Genomic DNA, 26728 nt, shown 5'->3' on the forward strand with positions numbered 1-26728 from the left:
ATAGGTTTTATCCCTGTACTTGATATTTGGAGGAAAAGCTGTAAGGTGTGTATACGCCACTTAATCGCTGAATATTTGCTTATGAGCCTTTCATTGATTTCATTAAACATTGATAAACCACCTGTTAAATGGCCACTGTTTGAACTTTCATTCTTTGAAGACCTCTCTTTTCAGAAGACAGTATTGAAAAGACATTTCATTTCCGTGTGATCTCTGTTTGTCATACTCTGGGGGTATTTTAGTTAAGTCATTTTGAATTTAACATTATTATTACTATGAATCTAATTATCAGGTATTAGTTTCCAGTTCTTTGAAGAAGTAACTGTTGGGGAAGTGTGGGGAGGACTATATTTTGTAAAACATTACAGTAAAACTCAGGACTGACCAGTGACTGGCAGGTGTTTTAGTAAGCTGTTAAAAATCTCTAATAGGCAGTTGAGGAAATTACCAACACGTAGAAGAAACTGTGAGCTCACCAAGTAGAGATTTCAGTGTAGATTTTCCCTCGATTAAGTGAGTGTAAAGAGAAAATTGAAGTTTGAATAGAGAGCAATCCATTGTTGTTCCACATCTGGTTGTTATTTATATTCATTTGTTGAATTTATACCTTAACTGAGTCGTAAGCTTTGTAGCAAGTGCATATTGAACATTTTTGTTTCATGATCAACACAGAATCAGATGCCAAGGATACTGACCATCTATTTGATTGTTTTCTTCTCAGGACCACGCCCACTACCTCGTCTTGATTTATAAGAATTCCTGGGAAAAATAGAAATTTTGTTGTTTATATAGGAACAATACAGAAATTATTGCTGTTATTTTTGGTGAGAAAAGCAAATTTTGTACAGTGAATTTTAATCTAAATAAAATGTGAATTTTATCTTTTTAAAGAAAATTGCCAAAAGAAAAATCCTTTATAACCATAGATGCAAAACTCCTTAATAAAATATTGGGAAATCAAATCCAGCAATATATTGAAAGATTGATGCTCCATGACAAAATAGAGTTTATCTCAAGAATACAAGGTTGATTTCACGTTCAAAAGTCAATCAATATTACTTATCATATTGACAGAGTAAAGGAACAAAACCATAAATCATTCTCAATAGATGCATAAAAAGCACTTGACAAATTTAAAAACTCATTCATGATATTAAAAAAAACTCTAAGTAAGCTAGAAATAGAAGGGAACTTCCTCCACTTGATAAAGGATATTGATGAAAATCTTACAGTTAATATGATGCTCAATGGTGAGAGACTAAGCGTTTTCCCTCCAAGACTGCACACATGGCAAAGATTTCCCCTCTTAATGTTGTAATGGAGTACCTAGCCATGGAATAGGGAAAAAAAGAAACAAAGAACATAATGTGTGTTTTTTAAGAAAATTCTAGGGAACCTATAAGTAACTACTGGAACTGATGAGCAAATTCTAAAATGTTGCAAGATACATAATCAATATTGTAAAATCAACTATTCTTTTATTTTTCATTGGTTTTCTGCTAACAAAATTTTAAAATTTCATTTATAATAGCAATTAGAAAACGAAATACTTAGAAATAAATTAAACAAAAACATGCAAGATCTCTCCACTAAAATTTACAAAACATTGCTGAGAGAAATTAAGGAAAACCAAATACAAGGACATATATACTGTGTTCATGGATTAGAAGACTCAAGTGAATTTGAAAGTAGGAGGATTTACGCTACCTGAATTTAAAATTTACTAAAGCTACATTAATTAAGATGGGTGATACTGGCATGAGGACTGACAAATATCAATGGAACAGAATAAAGAGCCTAGAAATAGACTCATACTCATGCAACCAATTAATTTTCAAAAAAGGCACCAAAGCAATACACTGGGGCAAGGAAAATCTTTTCAACAAACGGTACTGGAATACTTGGATAGTCAACTGGGAAATGTTTATCCAAAGGAACCTGGGTGTTCTTCAGCATTGCTCTTGTCCAATACACTAATCTGATGTGTTGTCCTTTTCCATCTACAAATTAGTAATATAGTATCAGCCAAGCAAAGCACTGTTTCCACTATTATGATAATATTCCTACTGCAGGAGCATTCTTTTTCTTTTCATAAAAATAAGCTTTTTAAATTATAAAAGCAACAGTTTTTCATAAATGGCAGCTCCAATGTTAAAGAATAAAATAAACAAAAATTATCCATAATCACACAACCAAGGAATCACCAAAATTGACATTTTGGGGGGGCTCTTTCTAATTTTCTATATATATGATGTCATAAATTTATATAATGCATTTTTTAACCTAATATTATTTTGCATGTAATTTTTTTCCCAAGACTCTTTGAGATTTTATTATTTTTGTTTACATGTAATATGAAAATATTAGCTTTCATTTCAGCATATTTTCATGAAGTTGTAATTTCATTTCCTGAAGACATAAATTTTAACTGCAAGTTATATCCACATTGCACTTCCAATAGGCATCTATTTCTGAAGTATCTGCCAAACTCATGACTCTTCCACGGAAATTGCCCATTCACTCCTTATCCAAAATGTAACTTTACAGTTGAACAAGAATGACTCAGGAAAGTAATCATGGAACAAATTTTATTTTAAATTTACACTGTTACTTCAGATTTATTTTGTATGTTTAGTTATTCTCTTGCCCCTGATGATATTTCGGGAAGGTAAAAAAACTGAGCATTTCAAAATTATATTTAAGTATCCTATGACAAGAAAACCCACAGAAACAGTCTCCAGGCAGCCAAATTTACAGAGATAATCTGTTCCAAGGCCACAATTGCATGTTAAAGTCCTGGCAACCTGAACTAAATGGGCCAATAATGCTCTCACCCAGGAATTTCAAAATCAGGTCCAGTGTGAAGCTTGCCTCTTCATGTGGCCTATAATTACAGCCCTCTTTGTGGACTGAAGACCAGAGAAAGGCAGTCTTCAGAGAATGAAGCCAGGAGGAAATGCAAAAAGGAGAAGCAGATATGGACCAAGAGCACTTCCTGGGTTCTGTCAGATGTTAGTTGGTGGTTTCACTTCCTTCCGTTGCATTCCTGCCTTTGGTTCTGTGAAATGCCTCAATCACTGTACTTCCCAGCTGCCCCAATTTTTTTTTTTTTTTTTTTTTTTTGTCGAATCGAGTTTCTGTTAAAGAGGCCCAAATAATACAAAAATGAATATGGCTCGTGGGAGGTTTTTTCTGATGAACAGCCAACCCTATTCATGACCAGTATGTTCTTTGGCTTTGCCCATGAAGAGGGCCCTTCTCTGATCTATCCCCTCAATCTAAGGGTCCATGTTAGCTGTTAACTTATTGTGCTCCCTGCTCACTCACTAAGGTGCTGAATGTAGAGTTACCCAGATCATTTCTGCTCTTTTGAAGCGTCAATGTCAAACTTCTAGGTATGTTTTCCAGACTTGAGAGAGTACGTTATCAGAGAATGCATAGAATTTAATATTCAGTGACGCCTTCAGGTTCGTTTTTAATTATAATGACTTTGTGTTGTTCTTAGAAAGGAAATCAAGTTTTATTTGGCTTACTATTATTTCCAATGTAGACAATAATTTTAATACTGTGAGAACGAAGCATTTCAGTTTTTTTGGCTTCTGAATGTCAGTGAGTTCTGCTTTCAGAAATTTGCCTTGAGTAAAGTATAAATCTATGTGACATATTTTTAGTGACTATGGCAAAAAGAATGACATTCATTCACATTGCTAAATAAAAATTTTCCCGTATTACAAATGTAATTTTTATTGGTTAGTGTAGCTCTGAGGATATGTCTAGAAAACCAAAGATAGTAGAGAATTAGCACAACTCTAAAATGTCCTGATAGTTAATTTTTCCTCACATGATTTATAAAATTATCTTTACAACTCATTTAAATATTTTTAGCTTTTTTAGAAACCGGTTTGTAGAACATATTAGGTTTTGGAAACTTGGTTTCTCTGCACTATTCTCAAATGATTGTGAAACTCTATTAAATTAGGTGAATCAAGCACAAATTATGCAATAAATATTCACCTTTGTGCTAGGGGATACAGGTGTTAGAGCAAAACAAAAAGAGAGATGAGAAAGGCCTTTGCCCTCCTTGGCCTTGTAAAGTAGTTGGGAGGAGATATCCAGCAACGGCAATAAAACAAGAGAGTGTAGAGTGATGCGTATGCTGATTTTTAGAAGTTCTGAGATGGAGGAGAAACAGATGGAAAAAAGGTAAACACAGAAGCTAAGAGCAGAGTACAGAGAGAGAGAGTATATCTTGCATTTCTGACAACTTTTCTGTCATTCCCTTTTTGGGAATGACACTGAAATGAACTGAAAGCTGAAAATATCAGAGAACTCCTTAAAGAGGTATGATGTGATTTGGGGCCTGGAGGAAGAGATAGGATTTGAAAAGATAAATGGCTAAGTAGATAACATAAGCCAAAGTATGGAGATGAGAATACACTCAGTTTTGCAGAGAAGCAATTAATCTTATGGAAGCCATGAGAAATAATACTGAGCGAGCATGGTGGATGAAGAGAAGTCAGAGGATTTTAAATGTGAAGGACACAGGGAATCATTGAGCAAAAGAACAAGAAAGTGAAAATTGGGTTTGGGGAGATTAGTTAGGCAAAGTTTAGAAAGATGCATGGGAAGGGTGGAGACTGGAACCTGACAAGCTAATTAGGGCATTGCTGTAGTAATCCTGCCATGAGGCAATGAGGGCATGGACTGGAAAGTGTCTTTGCAAATAGGGAGGAGGAATAAGAGATTTCAAGGAAGAAGTATATTTAATCTTGTGTAAGCTGAGTTAGAAATGATGATAGAACTTCTTGTCTAAAATGAGTCAGGCGGTCTGACGCTGAATGTTAGGGAAGAGGACAGCATGGAGAAATAGGTTAACATAGATTTAGTAGTCAATGACATAGACCTTACAGCTGAAGCCAAGAGAATAAAGGAGATTTCTGAAAGAAGGATTGTGAAGGGAAGAACAGAGCAATGTGAGCTGGGAAGCACCCATATTTAGGGTATAGGACAAGTAAAATGAGCCAAAGTAGAGGGAATATGTGGCCTGGGATGTGAGACCCAGACAGTGTTGTGGGAGAATTAAGGGAACAGGGTGGTTAAGGAGGAAGATGTCGTCCCCAGTGTGAGAAGAAGCTGAGTAATCAAGAAGGTGAAGACCTTTAGGAGAAGACTTTCAATAGTGATCTGGGACTGGAAGCCAGATCACATGACAAAGGAGAGGAGTGGTGAGCCAATGGGCCAGTGGACATGGGCAGAATAACAAAGCAATTAGGAGGACAGTCTCTGATGTCTGCTCTACCTGATTCCTGGCTCTACCCAAACTGGACAACTTAAGATGCAGAAGTTCACCTAAGTCTCCATGCAGTGGGTTGAATAGTGTCCCCCCAAACTCATGTCCTTCCCAGAACCTCAGAATGCGACCTTATTTGGAAACAGTGTCTCTGCAGATGTAACTAGTAAAGATGAGGTTAAACTGCAGTAGGGTAGGCCTTACTCATATGACTGATATCCTTATAAGAAGAGGAAAGGACAGGGAGAAAGACACACACAAGGAAGATGACCATGTGAAGATGGAGGCAGAGACTGGAGTTATGCAGCTGCAAACCAAGAAATGCCAAAGACAACTGGCAACACTGGAAGCTAAGAGAAAGGCACAGAACAGATTCTCCCCTAGAGCTTTCGTAGAGAATATGGCCCTGCTGACGTCTTGATTTTGGACTTCTAGCCTCCATGACTGTGAGAAAATACATCTTGGTTGTTTTAAGCCACCCAGATTGTGGTACTTTGTTATGGCAGCCCTAGCAATCTAATATACTTGGTTACCTCATCCTTAAGGTGAGGATACTAACACTTTCCTAATAGGGAGAGTTAGCAATAAGACATGAAAATTACTTAGCACGGTGTCTGCCCCATAGGAAGAGCTCAGTTACGTGTTGCCATATATTATGTTATTATTTTAGCAATTTGGTGTGGAGGAAAGAAAAAGTCATCTTGGATAAACCATGGAGATAATGAAGTAAATGTTGTTATTGTTTCTTTCTAAATAGGAGTTATTTGTGCATATTTAAACACAGAAAATAAGATCTATAGTAAGAGGGGTAGACTGAAGAATTTGGCGATAATATACATCTTCATCAAAGGCAAAACCCAGTGCAAATGAAAGATTTTAAGAGATATGACTATAAAGTAATAGACTACATACTTTCTTTTTATTGAGGTATAAATCACATATAACATTAGTATATTAGCTTCAGGCATACAATGTAGTGATTTTATATTTGTATATATTGCAAAATGATCACCACAATAAGTATAGTTAACATCTGTCAATATATATAGTTACAAAATTATTTTTTCTTGTGATGAGAACTTTTAAGATTTATTCTCTTAGCAACCTTCAAATATGCAATACAGTATTTTTAACTATTATCACCATTCTGTACATTAGATCCCAATGACTTATTTATTTTACTATTGGAAGTTTGTACCTTTTGACCCCCTTCATCTGTTTCACTCACTCTCCATGCCCCATCTCTGGGAACAACCAATCTGTTCTCTGTGTCTGAGTTTGTTTGTTTTTTAAATTCCACATATAAGTGAGATCATATGGTATCTTTCTTTCTCTGTCTGACTTATTTTACTTAGCATAATCCCCTCAAGGTCCATACATGTTGTTGCAAATGTCAGGATCTCCTTCTCTTTTCATGGCTGAATAATATTCCTATACATGTATATAGATCACATTTTCTTTATCCATTCATCCATTGATGAACACTTAGGTTATTTCCACGTCTTGGCTATTGTAAATAATGCTGCAAACATGGGGTTGCACATAACTTTTCAAGTTAGTGTTTTTGTTTTCTTTGGATAAATAGCCAGAAGTGAAATTGCTGGATCATATGATAGCTCTATTTTAAATTTTTTGAGGAACCTTCGTACTCTTTCCCATAGTAGCTGCACCAACTTACATTTCCACCAACAGTGCACAAGGCTTCCCTTTTCTCCACATCTTAGCCAACACTTATTATTTCTTGTCTTTTTGATAATAGCCATTCTAACAGGTGTGAGGTGATATCTCATTGTGGTTTTGGGTTTGCATTTCCCTGATGATTAGTGATGTTGAGCAACTTTTCATGTACCTGTTGGCTGTCTGTATATCTTTTTGGGAAAATTGTCTATTCAGATGCTGTGCCAATTTTTTAACCAAATTGTTTGTTTTTTGCCATTGAGTTGTATGAGTTGTTTATCTGTATTTTGGATATTAAACCCTTATCAGATATATGATTTGCAAGTATTTTCTCCCAGATGCAGGGTTGCCTTTTCATTCTGTTGATGGTTTCCTTTGCTGTGCAGAAGCTTTTTAGTTTGATGTAGCCCCACTTGCTTATTTTTGCTTTTGTTGCCTTTGCTTTTGGTGTCAAATCCAAAAAATCATCCCCAAGACTGATCTCAAGGAGATTACTGCCTATGTTTTCTTCTAGGAATTTTATGGTTTCAGGTCTTACGTTTAAGTCCTTAACCCATTTTGAGTTGATTTTTATGTGTGGTGTGAGACAGTGGTCCAGTTTTACTCTTTTGCATGTGGCTGTCAGTTTTCCCAACACAATTATTGAAGAGACTGCCCTTTCTCCATTGTATGCTCTTGGCTCCTTTGTCATAAATTAATTGACCATATATGCGTGAGTTTATTTCTGGTTTCTCTATTCTGTTCCATTGATCTATGTGTCTGTTTTTATGCCAATGCAATATTGTTTTGATTACCATAGCTTTGTAGTATAGTTTGAAATCATGGAGTATGATGCCTTCAGCTTTATTCTTCTTTTTCTAAATTGCTTTGACTATTCAGGGTCTTTTGTGGTTCCACACAAATTTTAGGATTTTTTATTTCTGTGAAAAATGCTATTAGAATTTTGATAGGGATTACATTGACTCTGTAGATTGCTTCAGTTAGTATGGATACTTTAACAATATTAATTCTTCTAATCCATAAGCTTGGAGCATATTTGTGTTTTCCCTAATTTCTTTCATTAATGTCTTACAGAGTACACACTTTAATGATTTACTATCACTTACAATCCCAAATTGATATTATCCTTCAGAGAAGACACCCTGGAAGGTTAGATTCTTTTTCTAATGGCATTGACATCACTTCAAATATTTTTTAATTTTCTTCCAAGCCAGGTTATGAACTATCCAGACACGGGTTTCACCACTTATGATACACCTCATTTTTGATCTAAAGAAATATTTGCCCAGGCTGGTCACTAAGCTGACTTAGCACCAAACAACTTCTGACTATTTCCAAACACTAAATCCACACTCAAATTATAAACAATAACACCACTGTGGGCATTTTTAAAAACTGTGCCAAATATTTATAAAAGTTAGTCTTAAATACCCAAATGTGGAAGAAAACTTTCTGATTCCAAGTAGAAAATCAACCTTGTTGGCCTAAATGCTTAATAACTTCAAACCAGGCAAACTTTTTAACGTAACTTTTTAAAAGTATATATTATATATCAATCTTTTCCCAGATACTTAAACAGTTAGCCCTAACTGGCTACTCTTACTGAAGTGATGATGAATTTTAGAGTATATTTCCAGTTGAAGTCCACTCAGTAATTTCAAAGTAAGTGACCAATTTAACTACATGGATTTATTTTTTCCCCTTCATATCTTAGACCACAGAATGCAAGAGAAAAAAAATGACTTTGTTTTTCAAAGTCTTACAAAGAATAGAAAAGAATAAACAATGATTTAAAATTGCTAAATAATCTATTCACATCATGTTCAGACTTTCAGAAAGGAAGAAGAAAGACAAGCAAAGGCCAAAAGGGTCTTATTTAATTTGTCCTCACTTTAAGTAACTTTCCCAGAGTTTCCAGACAGAAAAAAGAGGACCATTAACAAAAAGTCACTTTGTTTAAAACGAGATCTTTTTAAATGAGATCTTAGTACCCATGGAGTACGAATTTTTCACTGCCTAATCTCCACCCTGGAGTAAATTAAATTCTGCATTCATTCTTGTACTGAACTTTGCACATCATATTTCACAGTAAAATACTAAACTGTACTTTATTTGTGCTTGGAAATCTAGGACAAATAAATAAAAGAGGAGGCTCCCTCGGATGCCAGACTCTGAGGAGCAAGAAACGCTCCCCGGCAGCAGAGAGGAAGAAGCATTTTGTTGTACAACTTGTTGGTTACACAGAACCCTTGGCCTAATTTTGAGAGACGACACCTATTCAACCATTGCCCAACTCGGTGCCTTGCTCAACCAATATCTTTGATTTGATTTTACAAGACTCTTCCATTCTTTTGGTCAACAGGAAAGATGGAGAAACTAAGAGAGGGAGCTGAGTGTCCTAGTTGATGTAACCTTTTCTCAAACTTGGAATTGGATCACGTGGCCCTAGCTATGAGGAGGACTCTGACTCATCCTATCCTATTCTTATAATTCCCTCACATTTATGGAATATATATATACACACATATGTAACTGAGTACACACTTACATTGTATATATATATGTAATATATTGACTGAGTACATGCATATATTATGTAATGTATATAAAATATATAATGTATAATACATATATGTATATTATTATTCATATTACCATACATATTACATAGACTACACATTATAACGTATACTATTATTATATATTGATGTATAATAATACATAATATACATATATTACATATGATATATAATATATAACATTAGTGTATACTCAGTCACATGTCGTTACCTGTTTTCTTATTGTTTATAATTTGTGTTTTATTCTCTTTTAAACCAGTGCTGAGGTCTTCAAGGGCAGGAACAGTGTCTTCAATTGTTTGACACATATGATTAGTATAATGAAAGAAAAATGATGAAAATTATAAACTTGGGTTTAATCTTGTACTTTTACAATGGACCAGATGTTCTTGTTATATTCCTAGTCACCATAGATACTTACTGTATGAGCTTGAAAAAGTTATATTATCTAAGATGGCATAAAAACGACTAATGGGAAAATTTGTTTTCAGAGTTTTATTGTTTAATGCAACAAAATATTTCCAGTTGAGGGCCGGCCCGGTGGCGTAGTGGTTAAGTTTGTATGCTCTGCTTTGGCAGCCCAAAGTTCATGGGCTTGGATCCCAGGCACAGACCTACAGACTGCTCATCAAGCCATGCTGTGGTAGCATCCCACATACCAAGCAGAGGAAGACTGGAACAGATGTTAGCTCAGGGCCAATCTTCCTCATCAAAAACAACAACAAAAAAATTCCAGTTGAATTCAATCTATGATAGCTTAGGTTATGTGACTTAATTGGACAGAACTTTAGGATGGAGTGGAGTGGTAAGTAAAATTCACTCCATATGTGACATAAAAAATTAGACAATCAGAATGGGTGAAGGAAGGTGATCTGGATGGATTCTCCAGGAAATGGGCTTCACTAGCTGCAAGATTTTTACTTGGGTAGCAGGATTTTTTGGGTAAAAAAGAGCCACTCAAATTGTTTGGGTCTGATAGAAAATTTGGATCACCTAGATTTGATTATTAAGCTGAATTCATGAGTAGACTCCCAGGAACTAGAATCACTGGAAACATCAAATACAAAAGAGTGCACTCCTATCAGAGCAGTGTGGGAACATTAATTAGGTAAGCTAAGCTGCTGAAACAAAAGTCCCAAGACACAAAAGCTCAATACGGAGAAAGTTCAAAGTGGCTTCCAGATGAGCAGGGTTGCCGGGCGCTTGGTTCCATGCACCCTTTCAAGAACCTGGGCTGATGGCAGCTTTGACATCTTCAACACGTGGGTTTCAAGGATACTTGGGTATCACCATCCCAAAGAGTCACAAAAGTGAAAGAGAATGAAGGAACTGTCATGGGAGGTTTTTATGATCAGGCCCGGAAGTGGCCCACATCACACCTGAGCACATTCCCCTGCCACCCCCCTACAAGGGAGGCTTGGAAATGTGTCTGGCTTTGTGCTCAGGAGGAAGGGAAGAAGAGATTTTAGTAAACAGCTAATGCTCTGCCCTAAAAGTCATTCAATGACAGGTCTTCGTATACAGGCTTTGTAAATGTCAAGCCTCAGAGGTCTTACTAAAACAAGAGGGCAGTTTGGGGGAACAGCAGTTAGGTTTTGGGGATCTGGAGTCAGATGGCATTAGGCTAGGTGAGCTTGGTAGGTTAAAGGTTGCTTACAGCCACGTTTTCCTCATTTGAAAAGTATAATAACAGCAGAAACTTAAGAGAATTTTGGGAGGGTGATAGTCCAGTAGATGAAGATAGAAAGTGTTAAATAAATGGTAGCTTGTAAGCTGTTCATAACAACCCCACGTTTCATCTCATAGCTTCTTTCAATAATATGAGGGATGTGCCTTCTGTTGAATATATTGTAAAACCCAGATGTCGTCAAGTCTCCTGAATTTCTTGGGTTACCCTTCTTTGATGGCTAACTTTATGTGTCAACTTGACTAAGCCATAAGGTGCCTAGCTACGTGGTTAAACATTGTTCAGGATGTTTCTGGATGAGATTAATATTTGATGAGTAGACTGAGTAAAGCAGTTTGCCTTCCCTAATGTGAGTGGGCCTCATCCAATCAGTTGAAGGCCTGAATAGAACACAAAAGCTCCCCCGAGTCAGGGAGAATTCTTCCTGGCTGACTGCCTTTGAACTAAAACACCAGTTCTTCTTGTGTCTCAAGCCTGTTGGCCTTCAGACTAGAACTACACCATTAGCTTTCTTGATTCTCAGGTTTTCAAACTATGACTGGAACCACACCATCAGCTCTCCTGGATTCCAGCTTGCTGACTCACCCTACAGACCTTGAGATTTGTCAGCCTCCATAATTATGTAAGCCCATTCCTTACAATAAATTTCTTTATATATATGTGTGTGTATATATATGTATATATATACATATATATACACAACAACCTATTGGTTTTGTTTCTCTGCACACCGTGACTAATATATCTTCTCTTTCATTTTTAACTAAAATGCTACGTACAATTGGGAACCCATGAAGCCCCTTTTTTCACCAACATTTCTGTAAATGTTCCAGGTTGGGGAGTAGACTGGGACTATGTTAACAGTCATTTCTCACTAAACTCATGTTTCTCCTGAATTCTCAGTTTCCTCTCAAAGTTCCTTCCTGAAACTACGTTGCTTCTGCTGTACATTAGCCTCTTCCTTCATGCCCAAACTTCCTTTTCACACTTTTCCCAAAGTAAACAGAAGGGGCATATGGCACAGGAAGAGCAGGTAACTCCCAGCAAGGATTTTAGGAAATCATCAGCCTTCCCATCACAGGGACTTTCTCACTGGCCATGTCTCTCCTTGGGCCCTGAGTGTGACCATCTTGCTAGATGTCCCTCTATTTTCAAACCTTGCTCCTGTTTTCTTTACTCTTACACAAGCCCCACAGTCCCAGCTCCACTTTACTGACCACCATCTGAAAAATCCCCATTTCTGTTACTTTAGTGTGCAAAAAATTTAGCTTTTTTGACCAAACCTCTGCCATATGGTCTGAAGGTATCAGCTCAATTAATAATAAAAAGATGGACAGTAAAGAGTTAGGCAAAAAAACCAAACGCAGGCTCACATGCTTATCAACAAAAAGAACCAGCAAACGGTTTTCAAAATGCAGTTTTTCAATGTGTGGGACTAGGGAGAGGGTAGTCGTGCTTGATTTAAAAATTAACTTGCGGGTTACTTCTATTTTAAGATGGTCAAGTAACAATGACTCCGTCCTTCATTATTAAAATTTACCCCAAAGCAAGGAGGATGATAAATAGAAATGCAAACTTCATCTTTGATGAAATGAGACCCCTATAGCTTTGCACCATAATATGAGTCACAGCAGCCAAGCCGCTTTCCAGCAGGGTCACAGGAAGACTCTAGCAAAGGATGTCTGAGGATGCAGATCTCAGATGCAGCAGCAGGGCTCAGTTCTGCAAAATTGTGGCACATTGAAGGGCAAGTCCAACCATCTCTTGTTTGGAATGTGAAAATTCATAAAGGAAATTTCAACTAAAATTGGAGTTAGGAAGGCCTGTAAAGGTAGCTCTCATACCCTACCACTCATTGTCAATTACCCTAAACAGGAAGAGACATACCTTGCATTTCCTACAGGAAGTTGCCTACTTCTTTCCTACCCCAGTAGGAGGGAGGAAGGAAGTCTTTCTTCTCACCCAGCAACAAGCCCAGCCAGTGGAAAATGTCGCAGTTCAGCCAATGAGGAGCCGTTGCTACCCTGAGCTCTTACTCTCCTCCAATGAACTTCCATTTAGAACAACCCCTTCCAACTCCCCCTTTTCCCCTGTGAAAGCAAGCTTCTGGGGCCAGCCTGGTGGCACAGTGGTTAAGTTTGCATGTTCTGCTTCAGTGGCCAGGGGTTCTCCAGTTGGGATCCCGGGTGCGGACTTGCATACCACTTGCCAAGCCATGCTGTGGCAGGTGTCCCACATATTAAGTAGAGGAAGATGGGCATGGATGTTAGCTCAGGGCCAGTCTTCCTCAGCAAAAAGAAAAGAGGAAGATTGGTGGCAGATGTTAGGTTAGGGCTAATCTTCCTCAAAAAATAAATAAATAAAATAATAACAAAGCAAGGTTCCTTCCTTTGTTCTCTGGACTTGCCTGTGGTTCACCATAGTTTGCATGTCCCAAACTGCAAAACCTTTGCTATTCCCAAATCAACTCATTTTGCTGGTAAAATACCTGGCTATTTTATTTTAAAGTTGACCGGTACATTGTGAATGGGGTGATCCAGGGAATAAGGAGACACAGCAGAGCCAGGCCTCCTTTTCAGGAAGCTGGGTGCTGGTGAGGCAGGGGAGAAGAAAGAGAATATGAATCCGCTACTGCTGCTCGCTTTTGCCTGGGAGAAGTAACGATCAAAACTGCTTTCAAACACAAAAGGCTGTGACCTGAGCCACTTCCTTGTAAACCAGGAAGATTTCCTGCTGACCCAAAACACGGCCCTTCTGCCTTCCCCACAGATCTCTTGTACATGGCTGGTCTGGAAAGAACTCACCTAATTCAAATATAAGTAATTCTCATAAAAGAACTGGTCTGTGCAATTCTTTCAATTTTTCTCTATGTTTGAAGTTTTTCATAGTAAAATGTTGGGAAGAAGAACTTTCGCAGGACATCCGCAAAGACACTACAAGAAGAAAGAAGAAAAGGAGTAGACATACAAGAAGCTGATGAAAAAACCACGCTGGAAATTTTGTTCCCACTAGAGAGATGATGTTATTAATTAATACTACAAATATTTATCAGAATATACTATGTGCCAGACCTGAGTACAGGTACTGAGGATAAAGCAGTGAACAAATCAGGCAGAGTGGCTGCTCCTGTGGGGGAATGTGGCAGATGCTGCTGTCTGCCTATCCCATCACGATTCACCCTTCGTCCTTACTGAAAGAACACTTATTTTATTTGGATCCCCAAATATGCCTATGTTTTTTTTAAACTACATTTCCCAGTTCTGTTTGCATCTAGGAGTGACTGTGTGACACCGTTTTGACTGACAAGATATAAATGGAAGATTTATATTCTGGGTTGGCATCAGGTAGATTTCTTTAAGGGAGTGAAGTGAGGAGGCAAGCCATGTGGACCTCTGGGGGTGGGGTGTTCCAGGCAGAGAGGTGAGTGACTGCATGGATGCTGAGAGGGAGCATGTTTGGAGAGTGTAAGGAAGAGCAAGAAGGGCAGGATTGCTGGAATGCTGTAGATTGAGAGGAAGGTGAAGAGGTCGAGAGCAAGAGGGTGACCCGATGATATAGGGTCTTCCAGGCCATGGTAATATCAACCGGAACTCTAAAAAAATATGGATGAAACATAGAGCGAAATACAAGAGCTTAGAGACTATATGTCAAGACAATGGAAGAAGAGGGCACATGAGCTGGCAGAACTTGGAACAGAAGAAGAGAAATCTAAAGTGAAGGTCCAGTGGAGGCGGCATAAAGGACAATGGGCTCTTTTGCAAACATAGTGAAGAGCACGAAGGACAGTTAATTAATCAGTGAGCAAACTGAAGCTGAAATGAACAGTCTAAAAGGATCAAAAAGAAATGACAGATAAGGAAGATAGACAAATGAAATCCAGTATGTACTTACTGAGTGTTTCAGAAGAAGAGTCAAAACACATGGAATGGGAAAAAAATTCCGAAAAGGTAATTTGAAAAACATACTTCATAGGAATAAAAGAAGACGTAAAACTATAACACGTTTTCAGAAAATACTGATTCAAAATGGTCAACTCTGAGATGCACCTTGGTAAAATGACTGGATTTCCAAGGGAAGAAAATAGTTCTTTGGGCGCCCAAGCAAAATATCAAGTACCTGTAAAGACAAGAAGGACAGGCTACTTTTAGCCACACAATTCCAGAACAATAGAGAAATACCTGAAACTCTTCTGATGCACAGTTTTAGAGATCTTAACGTACAGATTCACGTGAGCACCACCACAATGAAAATACAGAACAATTCTCTGCCCCCAAAAACTCCCTTGTGCTTTCTCATTCCAGTCACACCCTCTCTTCACCATAACCCCTGAGAACAGACAAGTTTCAGTCACTATAGTTATGTCTTTGGAAAAATGTCATAGCAATGGGGAACCAGACAATATGTAACCTTTTGAGACTAGCTTTGTTCACTCAGCATAACGCCTTTAAGTTTCATCCAAGTTGTTGAGTTACCAATAGTTTTTGACTACTATTTATTTATTTATTTATTTTATTGAGGTCATAATAGATTATAACATTGTGAAATTTCAGTTGTATGTTATTATTTGTCAGCCACCATATAAATGTGCCCCTTCACCGTTTATGCCCACCCTCCTAACCTCCTTCCTCTCTGGTAACCTCTGAACTGTTGTCTCTGTCCCTGAGTTAGTTTATCTTCCACATACGAGTGAAATCGTATGGTGTTTGTCTTTCTCTGTCTGGCTTATTTCACTTAACATAACACCCTCCAGGTCCACCCACATTGTTGCAAATGGACGATTTTGTCCTTTTTTTACGGCTGAGTAGCATTCCATTGAATATATATACACCACACCTTCTTTATCCAATCATCAGTTGATGGGCACTTGAGTTGCATCTACGTCTTGGCTATTGTGAATAACACTGCAATGAACATAGGGGTGCGTAAGTCTCTTTGTATTGTTGATTTCAAGTTCTTTGGATAAATACCCAGTAGTGGCATAGCTGGGTCATATGGTATTTTTTTAAATTTTTTGAGAAATCTGCATACTGTTTTTCATAGTGGCTGCACCAGTTTGCATTCTCACCAGCAGAGTATGAGGGTTCCCTTTTCTCCACATCCCCTCCAACATTTGTTACTTTTTGTCTTGGTGCTTATAGCTATTCTAATGGGTGTAAGGTGAATCTTAGAGTAGTTTATTTATTTATTTTTAAATTAAAAAAAATTTTTTTCCTTCTGCTCCCCAAAGCCCTCCAGTACATAGTTGTATATTTTAGTTATGGGTCCTTCTAGTTGTGGCATGTGGGATGCCACCTCAGCATGGCTTGATGAGTGGTGCTAGATCAGTGCCCAGGATCCGAACTGGTGAAACCCTGGGCCACTGAAGCAGGGGACTTAAACTTAAACACTCGGCCATGGGGCCAGCCCCTAGCAGTTTATTTTTTTAAAGGTATGCTTTAATTTTTCTTTTTTGTGAGGAAGCTTGGCCTTGAGCTAACATCTGTTGCCAATCTTCATCTTTTTTTTTCCCTTCCCAAGGTCCCTGTACATAGCTGTATATCCTAGTTGTAAGTCCTTCTAGTTCTTCTATGTGGGATGCCACTAGAACGTGGCTTAATGAGTGGGATGTAGGTCCACATCCAGGATCTGACCTGGCAAAGCCCAGGCCACTGAAGTAGAGTGTGCAAATTTAACTACTATGCCACCAGGCCCCTTAGTGAAGTTTGGATTTGAATTTCTCTGATGATTAGTGATGTTGAATCTCTCTTCATGTGCCTGTTGGCCATCTGTATATCTTCTTTAGAAAAATGTCTGTTCATATCCTCTGCCCATTTTTTGATCGGGTTGTTTTTTTTTTTAAAGATTGGCACCAGGGCTAACAACTGTTGTCAATTTTTTTTTTCTGCTTTATCTCCCCAACCCCCCCATACACAGTTGTATATCTTAGTTGCAGGTCCTTCTAGTTGTGGGATGTGGGACACCACCTCAACGTGGTCCACGCCCAGGAACCGAACCCTGGGCCGCCGCAGCAGAGCACGTGAACTTAACCACTCAGCCACGGAGCCAGCCCCTGTTTGTTTTTTTGTTGTTGAGTTCTGTGAGTTCTTTATATATTTTGGAGATTAATTCTTTGTCAGATATATGAATTGCAAATATTTTCTCCCAGTTGATGGGCTGTCTTTTCATTTTGCTCCTGGTTTCCTTAGCCCTACAGAAGCTCTTTAATCTGATAAAGTCTCACTTGTTAATTTTTTCTTTTGTTTCCCTTGCCGAAGTAGACATGGTATTCAAAAAGATCCTTCTAAGACCTATGTCAAAGAGTGTACTGCCTATATTTTCTTCTAGGAGTTTCAGGTCTTACCTTCAAGTCTCTTTGATCTTAGGAGGCAGAATCTAAGGGAAGAGCTCCACCAAGATGCTGACGTCACTTCCAGTTTTTAACTACTTTTAATTATTGACTGTAATGGTTTGTATGTATTGTATGGTATGATTTGTTCATCCACTCACCCACTGAAGGATATTTGTGTTGTTTCTAGTTTTGGATGCTTATGAATAAATCTACTATAACTTTCTGCTATTGAACTCAGTAGTGAGGTTTTAATTTGGTTGCTGTATTTTTTTAATATGTATTTTTAATAGGCTTTTTTGTTTAGATCAGTTTTAGGTTCATGGTAAAATTGAGTGAAAATGTAGAGTTACCATATACTCCCTGTCCTCAGACACCATAGCCTTCCCTGCTGTCAACATCACACACAAAAGTAGCACATTTGTTACAATAGATGAATGTTATACTTTCCAGTTCTAAATTTTTCACTTAGCTCTTTTTTGGACCTTCCATTTCTTTGTTGAGATTGTTTACTGCATTTTCATAAGAGCTACTTTAAATTCTTGGTCAGATAATTCCAACATCTGTGTCATCTTGGAGTTGACACCTGTTGATTATATTTTCCCATGAGAACTGACATTTTCATGGCTTTTCATATGTCCAGTAGTTTTGTATTGTTTCCTGGCCATTTTGAATGTTGTAAGACTCCACATCTTACTTAAATTTTATAGAGAAAATTAATTAACTTTTTTTTAAAGCAAGCAATGAACATGCTTGAGTTCAGGTCACAAGTTCAGACAAGCCTCCTGTGGGTTGTGATTTCAAAGCCTTTGAAGTGACATTTGGAGCTTTCATTTGTAGACATCACCCAGCAGCCACTCTGGTACCTGGATGTTGGTCTATCTTAGCTTGAGCTGCTATAACAAATACCATAGACTGGGTGATATAAGAAACAAATATTTATTTCTCACTGTTCTGGAGGCTGGGAAGTCAAGGTGCCAGCAGATTCACTGTCTGGTGAGGGGGCCTCTTCCTGGTTTGCAGATGACCACCTTCTTTCTGTATCCTCTCATGGCCAAGAGTGAGAGAGCATCTCTCTTGTCTCATCTTATGAGGGCACTAACCCAATTCATGAGGACTCCACCTTAATGACCTAATTACTTCCCAAATGCCCCATCTCCAAATACCATCACATTGGGCATTAGGATTTCAACATATGAATTTTGGGGGGAACAGAAATATAGACCATAAACATAGGCTATAACAACTTTATGGGATTGCTTTCAGGGGCTCCTCCTTCTTTATGATCTCCTCAATAATTTCTGATTCCCTCAATCTCCCTTTTCCAGACCTTTGGCCAACACATGGAGCTATATTTATCCTGCTTTGTATCACACTTCCTGCGACTGCACCTGCCGCATGGCAGACGGACAAAGAGAAAGAAAAAAAGCAACAAGATTTGTCCCATCCTCTTGGGACCACAACTCTGTCAACCAGAGAAGACTCTCCCTCAGAGTTTTAGCCTCCTGCAGTCCTCTATGGACTGCTGTTGCTTCTGCCATAGCTACAGGATTTCTTAGGGGCTGGGACCGAGAGCATAAAGAAAAGAAAAAAAAAGCGAGGGATTTTCACCACTCTTTTTGGATTGGGAACCCTTTTCCTGCTCTTCAAGCCAAAACAAGAAGACTTCTTTTGGAGTAATCCCTGTTGGCACTTATGTCCATGTCCAGGTTCTGTGCTGTCCCAAATCTAGGCCAGGGGACACCAGAGAAAAAAACATGGGGAACTCATGATCTGTTGTGTGACATTGCAAACTCTCGTCATCTTCTCCATCCACCTGCTACTCTTTACTTTTCAAAGTCCTTCCTGCCTTCTGTCTAAGTTTAGCCTCTACGCTCTGTAGGAGACACCAAGTGAAGGATGTTTAGTCCATCTTACCCTGAACTGGATCCTCACTTATCAATTTCATACTTGCTCAAACTTTCATTCAAGTGTAAAGCAAAGACAACAACAAAAGACATCAAGGAACACACTGTGGTTTCTGTATGTATTCTTAATGTCAATGATGAAACAATATTGTGTAACTAACAGCAGTTGGGAGGGAAAGGGGGAAGGGGAAGAAGCTTAATGCTGATCTCCTCATCTTTCACAGCTGGGGTTAAAAAGCTACTTAAAGTGGCTAAAATTCAGGAAGAACGCACAGAAAAGCTAACAAGGAGGGTTGCCTGAGGACACTAAGTGGCTGAGGAACCGGGTGGAGGGGGACTTTTCACTGAACACACTTCTCAGAATGAGAGATCTCAGCTACATGAATATATTACATTAAAAAAATAGTGGTAAAATAGAGATAGATGCTTGTCTATCAAGAGAATCCCCCACAAGTCCATTTTGCTCTTTCTTTAGGGGAAATATTCTCTAGAAGGCTGACATTCCCATATAGTTTAAAGAAATCTATTAAATATTTAAATGAAACAATAATAAAAGCTAGCATTTATGGAGTATTTATATCTCCAGACTCCATTCTAAGTAGTTATCTGATCTTCACATTAGCTCAAGAAACCATTATAATGAAATATATAATATATAAATGAATAATATATATGAAATATATATATTTCGTGTTTTAAAGATGAGGAAACTGAAGATTAGAGAGGCTAAACAAATTGCCCAATGTTAAATATTCACATATGGTAAAGCAGTCAAACTAAGATTAGACCAGGTAGTTTAGCAGTAGATACAAAGGGTAGAAAAAATATACAATCTACTATAATCTGATGCAGAAGAAGAGGAAGAACAGCTGTGGGGATGTAGAGGTGTATAATTTTAGGATTGCTTAGAGTGGGTCAATAGATACACTCTAGATCGACGATGAGCTGTGTATCAGATATGGTGATAGAGATTACCATAAAAAATCAAAACAGAACCAACCCTTTGGTACGAGGAACACATAAGCTAAGCAAAAGGAACACAAACCATACCAATTAAATACTTTTTTAAAAGAAGCAATGGAAATAGAAAAAGAATAATGTAACTATGATACAACTAATACCACAGACCTATTATATCAATAGAAATGGTTTAAATTCTTCTATTAAAATAGGAATCTCATTTTATCACAAAGTCAAACTCAACAAGCAAACCCCTAAAACAAAGTGATTCAGAAAGGTTGAAAAAGAATGGATAAAGATATACTTGGCAAATGCAAACAAAAGGAAAGTTAACGTTTCTTCTAAAGTTACGATCTTAGCATTGGACGAGATTAAATTAAAATTTAAAAGCATTCTCTAATACAAATTAAGACACTTTTAATTAAAAAAGTAAAATCATAATCAAAATCTAACATATTTGAATATTTGTTCACCAAAAAATATAGAATCAAAATTTATAAAGCCCAAACTATATTAAAGAAATGGAGCAATAGGCAGAAATACATTATTTATAGGAATCTGAGCTCACTCACCCTGTGTTAGACTGCATTATTTGTTCAAATTATTTGTTGCCTGTATCCACTCACCTTTGCCATCCTTTCCAGTAGGCAGAATATACTTCTTTATCCTATTCCCTTCGGGCTTGATCATGCAACCTGTTTTGGCCAAAGGAATGTGAGTGTATGTGACGTGCACCATATCTCAGCATAAACTTTAAATGGACCTGCATGGTTTGGCTCTGCCTCTCTTGTTCCTGCCAAGACTGGGATCAGGATGAGTTGGGTGAGGCAGGGTCATGAAAGTGTAGGGTCAGATTCCAAAATTTTATCTAAATGTTTTGATATTTTGTTCATCCTGGATTTTTGTACTGCTTTTGATTTTTAAAAATATTTCATGAGAATATTATTTATCTTGATCACTGAGTTTTTTGGAGTCCTCTTAAATTTTGCATGCAGCTACCCCACTGTGGCCGTGGTTCCTGCCCTATCCGAAGAGCACAGCAAGAACCCAGAGAGTGGCTACTCCTTCAGCCATGCTTCTGAAATGAGAAGACCTACAGAGCCAGACTGGACCCAACCAAGCAGATATCAGGTGAACAGCAACCGATCTGCAGTTCTCATGAAACATGAGCAAGAAATAAGATTTGTTGTTTAAGCCAATGAAATTTTGAGTTTCTTTGTCATACAGAATGGGCTAGTGAAACCTAAGGGACAGTCTATGGCAGATTCAGTGGACAAAAATAAGTAAGATTTAGAAGACCTTTAGTAACATAATAAATATGGCAGATCTTATTCCTATATTCCACACTATTTCCTAAAAACATAGAACATACATTCTTTTTCGTTTACTCACTCACCAAAATTATCCTTATGCTGGGCCACACAGAAAACGTTAATAAATCCCCCAAACTAGAAACAGTATAGATAACGTTCTATAATTTACGTTCTGTGATTACACTATGAACTGCTAGCAGATGTAAAACCTCCTCCCCTTAAAAGCTGAAAATTAAAAAAGAATTTCTCTTTTAGATAACTTCAAAGTAGAAATCAGAACTACAATGGCAGAATTTCTAGAAGATAACAATAGAAAACGTTAACAGAACGCTATGTATGAAAAGCTATAAGATACAACTAAAGCAGTGCTCAGTGCAAATGCAAACTTGGATACTTATATTTTTAAGAAATAAGAAAGAATAAAAATAAATGAATCAAGCAGCTAATGTAATATCTACAGAAAATAACAAAACAATCCAAAGGAAAGCAGAAGAAACTGATAATGATAAAAGCAAAAAAAAAAAAAAAGTGAATTACTATACAGAAACATGAAGAACTGATAAATATATCTAAGACCTAGTTGACTGAGAAAAATACAAAATGATTAGCAAAAATAAGTAAGATAGAATGAGAGGAAGTATACATTCACAAGATAAGCAATGTGTTAGTGAAGTTAAAAGAATTATGAGGCATTGTTTAACACTACAAATTATTTTTTTAAATTGTATCAGATAGATAAAAATACTCAAAATGAAAAAATTATAAAAAGGAACCAGGAAGAGAAAAAATATAAATGGACCAATTGCTACAGGAAAAAAAATACTAAATAGAAAAAGTTGACAAAGAGCTGCTTCCCAAAGCATTGATGGCAGGTTCACAGTCGAATTCCTCCAAACATTTAAGGAAAAGATAAATCCAAATAAAGTCTAATTATTTGTATAAAGCCAATACAGTATTAATTAGAAAAAAACTAAATTAAACATGACTCTAAAGAGAAAACTACAGCTCAATCTCACTTATAATATTGATGGCACAATTCTAACAAAAGATTAAGATGCAGAATTAAGTAGCGAATTAAAAGAATGAGAGATCATGACCTAGTGGCATTAATTCCAGGAGTGTAAAGAAAACATATTAGGAAGTAAATTAATATAATTCACCATGTATATAGAACCAAAGGAAGAATCACACGGTCATATCCATAGATGCTAAAAAGACATATTCAACAAACTTTTAACATCAAAATTCTTCTTCTTTTTTTTTTTTCCCCAAGGAAGATTAGCCCTGATCTAACTACTGCCAGTCCTCCTCTCTTTGCTGAGGAAGCCTGGCCCTGAGCTAACATCATGCCCATCTTCCTCTACTTTATATGTAGGACCCCTACCACAGCATGGTGTGCCAAGCGGTGCCATGTCCATACCCGGGATCCCAACCGGCCAACCCCGGGCCCCCGAGAAGCGGAACGTGTGAACTTAACCGCTGCGCCACCGGGCCGGCCACCAAAATTCTTAATAAAATAAGAGATTATATTTTCTCAATTTTCCTTAAATATATTTATAAATTTAACATAGTGTCAAGGAAAATATAACCAGTGATATTTTCAGAGTTAGGAAGCTGATTTTAAAGTTTCTCTGGAATAATATACATTCAAGATTAATCAGGAAAAAATTTGAAAGTGAAAAATAAAAAAGAGGAACTATCTTAGCAGATACTGAAGCACATTATACAGTTAAAGGAAGTAAAAATAGTGTGCTGACACATGAATAGACAGATAAACGGAACAGAAACGGAAGTCCAGAAATAAACCCGAGTATACATAGGAATTTTGTACACGATATATATAGATGGTATTTTAGGTCAGTGGGAATATGATGGATTATTCAATAAATGTTTGGGGACAACTGGGAAAAACTAGATCTCTACCAAACTCCTCACACTAAAAAACTTCCAAGTAGACGAAAGATGTAAACGAAAACACTCATAAAATGTTTAGAAAAGATGTGAGACTTTGAAAATCAAGTGTGAGAGCGGGGAAGACTTTTAAAGCATGGTGAAAGACAGCTACTGTAACAGAAAAGACTGACAACGTAAATATCAGAAATTTCTGCATGACAAGAAAATTTTGTTAAAATTAAAAGGCAATTGATAAATTGGAAAAGATAGATGCAGCACATATCACAAATGGTTAATCTGTTAAATATATAAAAGATCCTACCTATAATTTTTAAAAGATAAGTTACCCAAAAGAAAAATGGGCAACAGTCCCTAGAAAAAGTGATCTAAATGTTTCTACGCACATCAAAAGATGCATAACCTCACTTGAAATCAGAAAAATGCTAATTAAAATACAGTGAAATACCATTTTCACCATTTTGTTCTTGGCGTAGAATGTTTTCTTATGTTTAGCTCAACAGTTAAATAATTTAAGAACAGAATCTAGTGCAGATTATGTATCATGAATCTACAGGCTACATTTAAATCAACACACTACCCTTAAGTGTCTTATATTTGGCCTTCTATCCATAATACGAGCAAGCTGGATGCAGGGTAATTTTTAGATACCAGTTTTTAGGGGGAAAACTGAGTCTCATATGTTGCCAATGCAGGATTTTTTGTGTGTGTGATTTTAGCAGAAACTTTTTCTTCTTACACTCACATTCAGACTTCAAAGTATAAATTCTTAGAGTTCAAATGTCATTATGTAATCTCTGTTTCTAAGACTTGGCATAATAAACAAGGAGCTAGCTGCAGGGGTGGTAGCTGGCAGAAACTGGAAGGGAGGTGGTTTGATAGGGGGTGCAAAAACAAGGTGGAAGATGGAGCTGGAGGCACTGGCAGTTATCTGTCCGTCCTTCCATCTCAGACATGCCCCTGATCCTCCGTGACTGTGGGTGAAGGTCATACCCCACTGCTGAGATGGAGCAGCTCTCCTCCCTTTTCTGGGCAGGGCTGGTTCCCTCAGCATTCCAATAATGGTAGCCTGGCACCCTAGCTGTGCTATAGCTTACTGGAGTGACAAAACAGGACATAACTCTGTATTTCTTGGTCCCAGAAATTCCAGCTTTTTAAATTCCCTGGGTGAGCAATTTGGAATGATTCTAATTTGGGTAGGTAGAGTAAATACATTTAGGATGTGAATTTCCACAATGTCATTTGCAACATCGTTTTTGAGAACTACAGCTTTCAGAGAAGGAAAATACTCTACCTTGTTTCTCTGATTTACTGTGATGGGCCTATCTCTTGACTCTAATAGGAGTTCTGAGAAACATTTCACCATGTAAATTTCAGTACAGCCGCTATTTTAGAATAATATACATGGCTTTTTCTTCCTCTTATTTCTGTCATTTCTTCCAACTGAATTTTATTTTCTTCTTCAAAAAACCACAGAGCTCCCATTTCTCTCTCTCTCTCTCTCTCTGTGTGTGTGTACAGACAAGATTCGGAGAGACGTGTGGTTTTGTGTATGGATTTTGAAAAAAATTACTCTAACAGTGATGTGAAATTTCAACCCACCCTTGTGAAAATTAAATGAGTTAGTATGTAGTACTTGGCACAAGGCCTGGCATGAGGAAGGAGCTCCGTGTTTATTATTGCTATTACTTAAAGAACATCAAAAATCTGAAGAGAGAGGTACCATTATTATTCCCATTTGAAGGCTAGTAAGTGTTGGAGCCCGTATTCAAACCACATTTTTCAGATAACGAATCTATTTAACACCACACTACTCAGGGTTTGGAACTGCTGAAATGTGTAACAAGATGAAATTAGGTTGCATACATAATGTGACTCTATGAAATAGTACTGTATAGCAAGAAAGGGAGATAAAGTGGAGAAAAAAGATGTCCTGGATAGTTGATGTCTTTCTCAAAGGATCAACATCATTTTACATTCTAGTTGATTTTAAAAGCTTTCTTCTGAGCCCTCTCTGGACAATTAATAGGATGCCTAAGACTTATGGGTGTTCCCTCACTTGTGTGTAAGAAATACCAGGAGCTGTTTGCAAATTGCTGTTTACTTCACATTGAAGGGTACAGGGTTGAAAGAGACCTCGAGTATTCATTTGGGAGCGTACCCTGATTTCTGGTAGGAATGTAACTAAACCATTCCTTGCTTGGTGTGTTAACTCAATATCAGATCTGCAAGGAAAGAAATTACACAGCTTCCATTTGCATTAACTCAGTTTTGGGTTTCATAACCCTGGCTATTGGGAAAATGTTCAATTTCCTTAAGGATATAGGCTTCCAACACAGTGGGTATCATTAGCTTTATCAAGCCAAAAACAAGTTAAATGCAATGAATTAGCCTAGAGAGTACAGACCATGCTAATCTTTAAATCCTATAAAGAATGCCTAGCATAGAACATTACAGATAATAGATGCCAAATAAATGTTTATTAAATTGAATTGAACTACAAAGCAGGGGAAAAATTGTCAAGTTATCAAAGTGCATTATTGAATTGGGGCTTTATTGCTGTGTCTTACTTTCTCATTTCCTGAAATTAACACTTAGGTTCTGTTTAAAAAACTTTATGTGAAACAAGAAAAATGCTGACTTTTCTAAGAAGTTCATTCAATTATTTATTCAACAGATATTTATTGAACACCATGTGCTAGGCACTGTCCCAGGTTCTGAATATTTTAAATGTATGCTACTATGTTTTAAATAATAGTGTGCAATAGTAAGAACCTCAATTGCTTCCACGTAAACTAACCAAAAGTTCCACATGTGAGTGTTTAATGAGCTGCTGCTCAGAGAGTTTGCTATGAATCCTTCATTGAATGTAGTCACATTCTCTAATACCACTAATCATATAATATCAAATCTCTTAATGCCTTCATTAGGTACCTGCACCTCCCATCCAGAAGCTTAAAGTTATGGAGTTAATCGCCAGTTAAGAAAGATAGTGTAGTTGCTAGAAAGAATTAATAAGACTAGAAATTCAGAAACTGGGCACTGAAGTGGTGTCACCTCTGTTAAGTTACTTAATTCT

General features: G+C 37.3%; 1 long non-coding RNA gene across 1 annotated transcript; it reads right to left on the reverse strand.

Moving 5' to 3' along the window:
* Positions 1 to 557: 557 nt before the first annotated feature.
* LOC139077251 (uncharacterized) lies at positions 558 to 23173 on the reverse strand. Its single transcript, XR_011529602.1, has 4 exons — positions 23123 to 23173; positions 21052 to 21120; positions 1231 to 1326; positions 558 to 759 (listed from the first exon to the last, which is right to left on the reverse strand). It is a non-coding gene; the product is annotated as an uncharacterized lncRNA (long non-coding RNA).
* Between the last annotated feature and the right edge of the window lie 3555 nt (positions 23174 to 26728).

This window comes from Equus przewalskii, chromosome 19 (genome assembly GCF_037783145.1).
Source record: "Equus przewalskii isolate Varuska chromosome 19, EquPr2, whole genome shotgun sequence".
NCBI classification, from domain to species: Eukaryota; Metazoa; Chordata; class Mammalia; order Perissodactyla; family Equidae; genus Equus; species Equus przewalskii.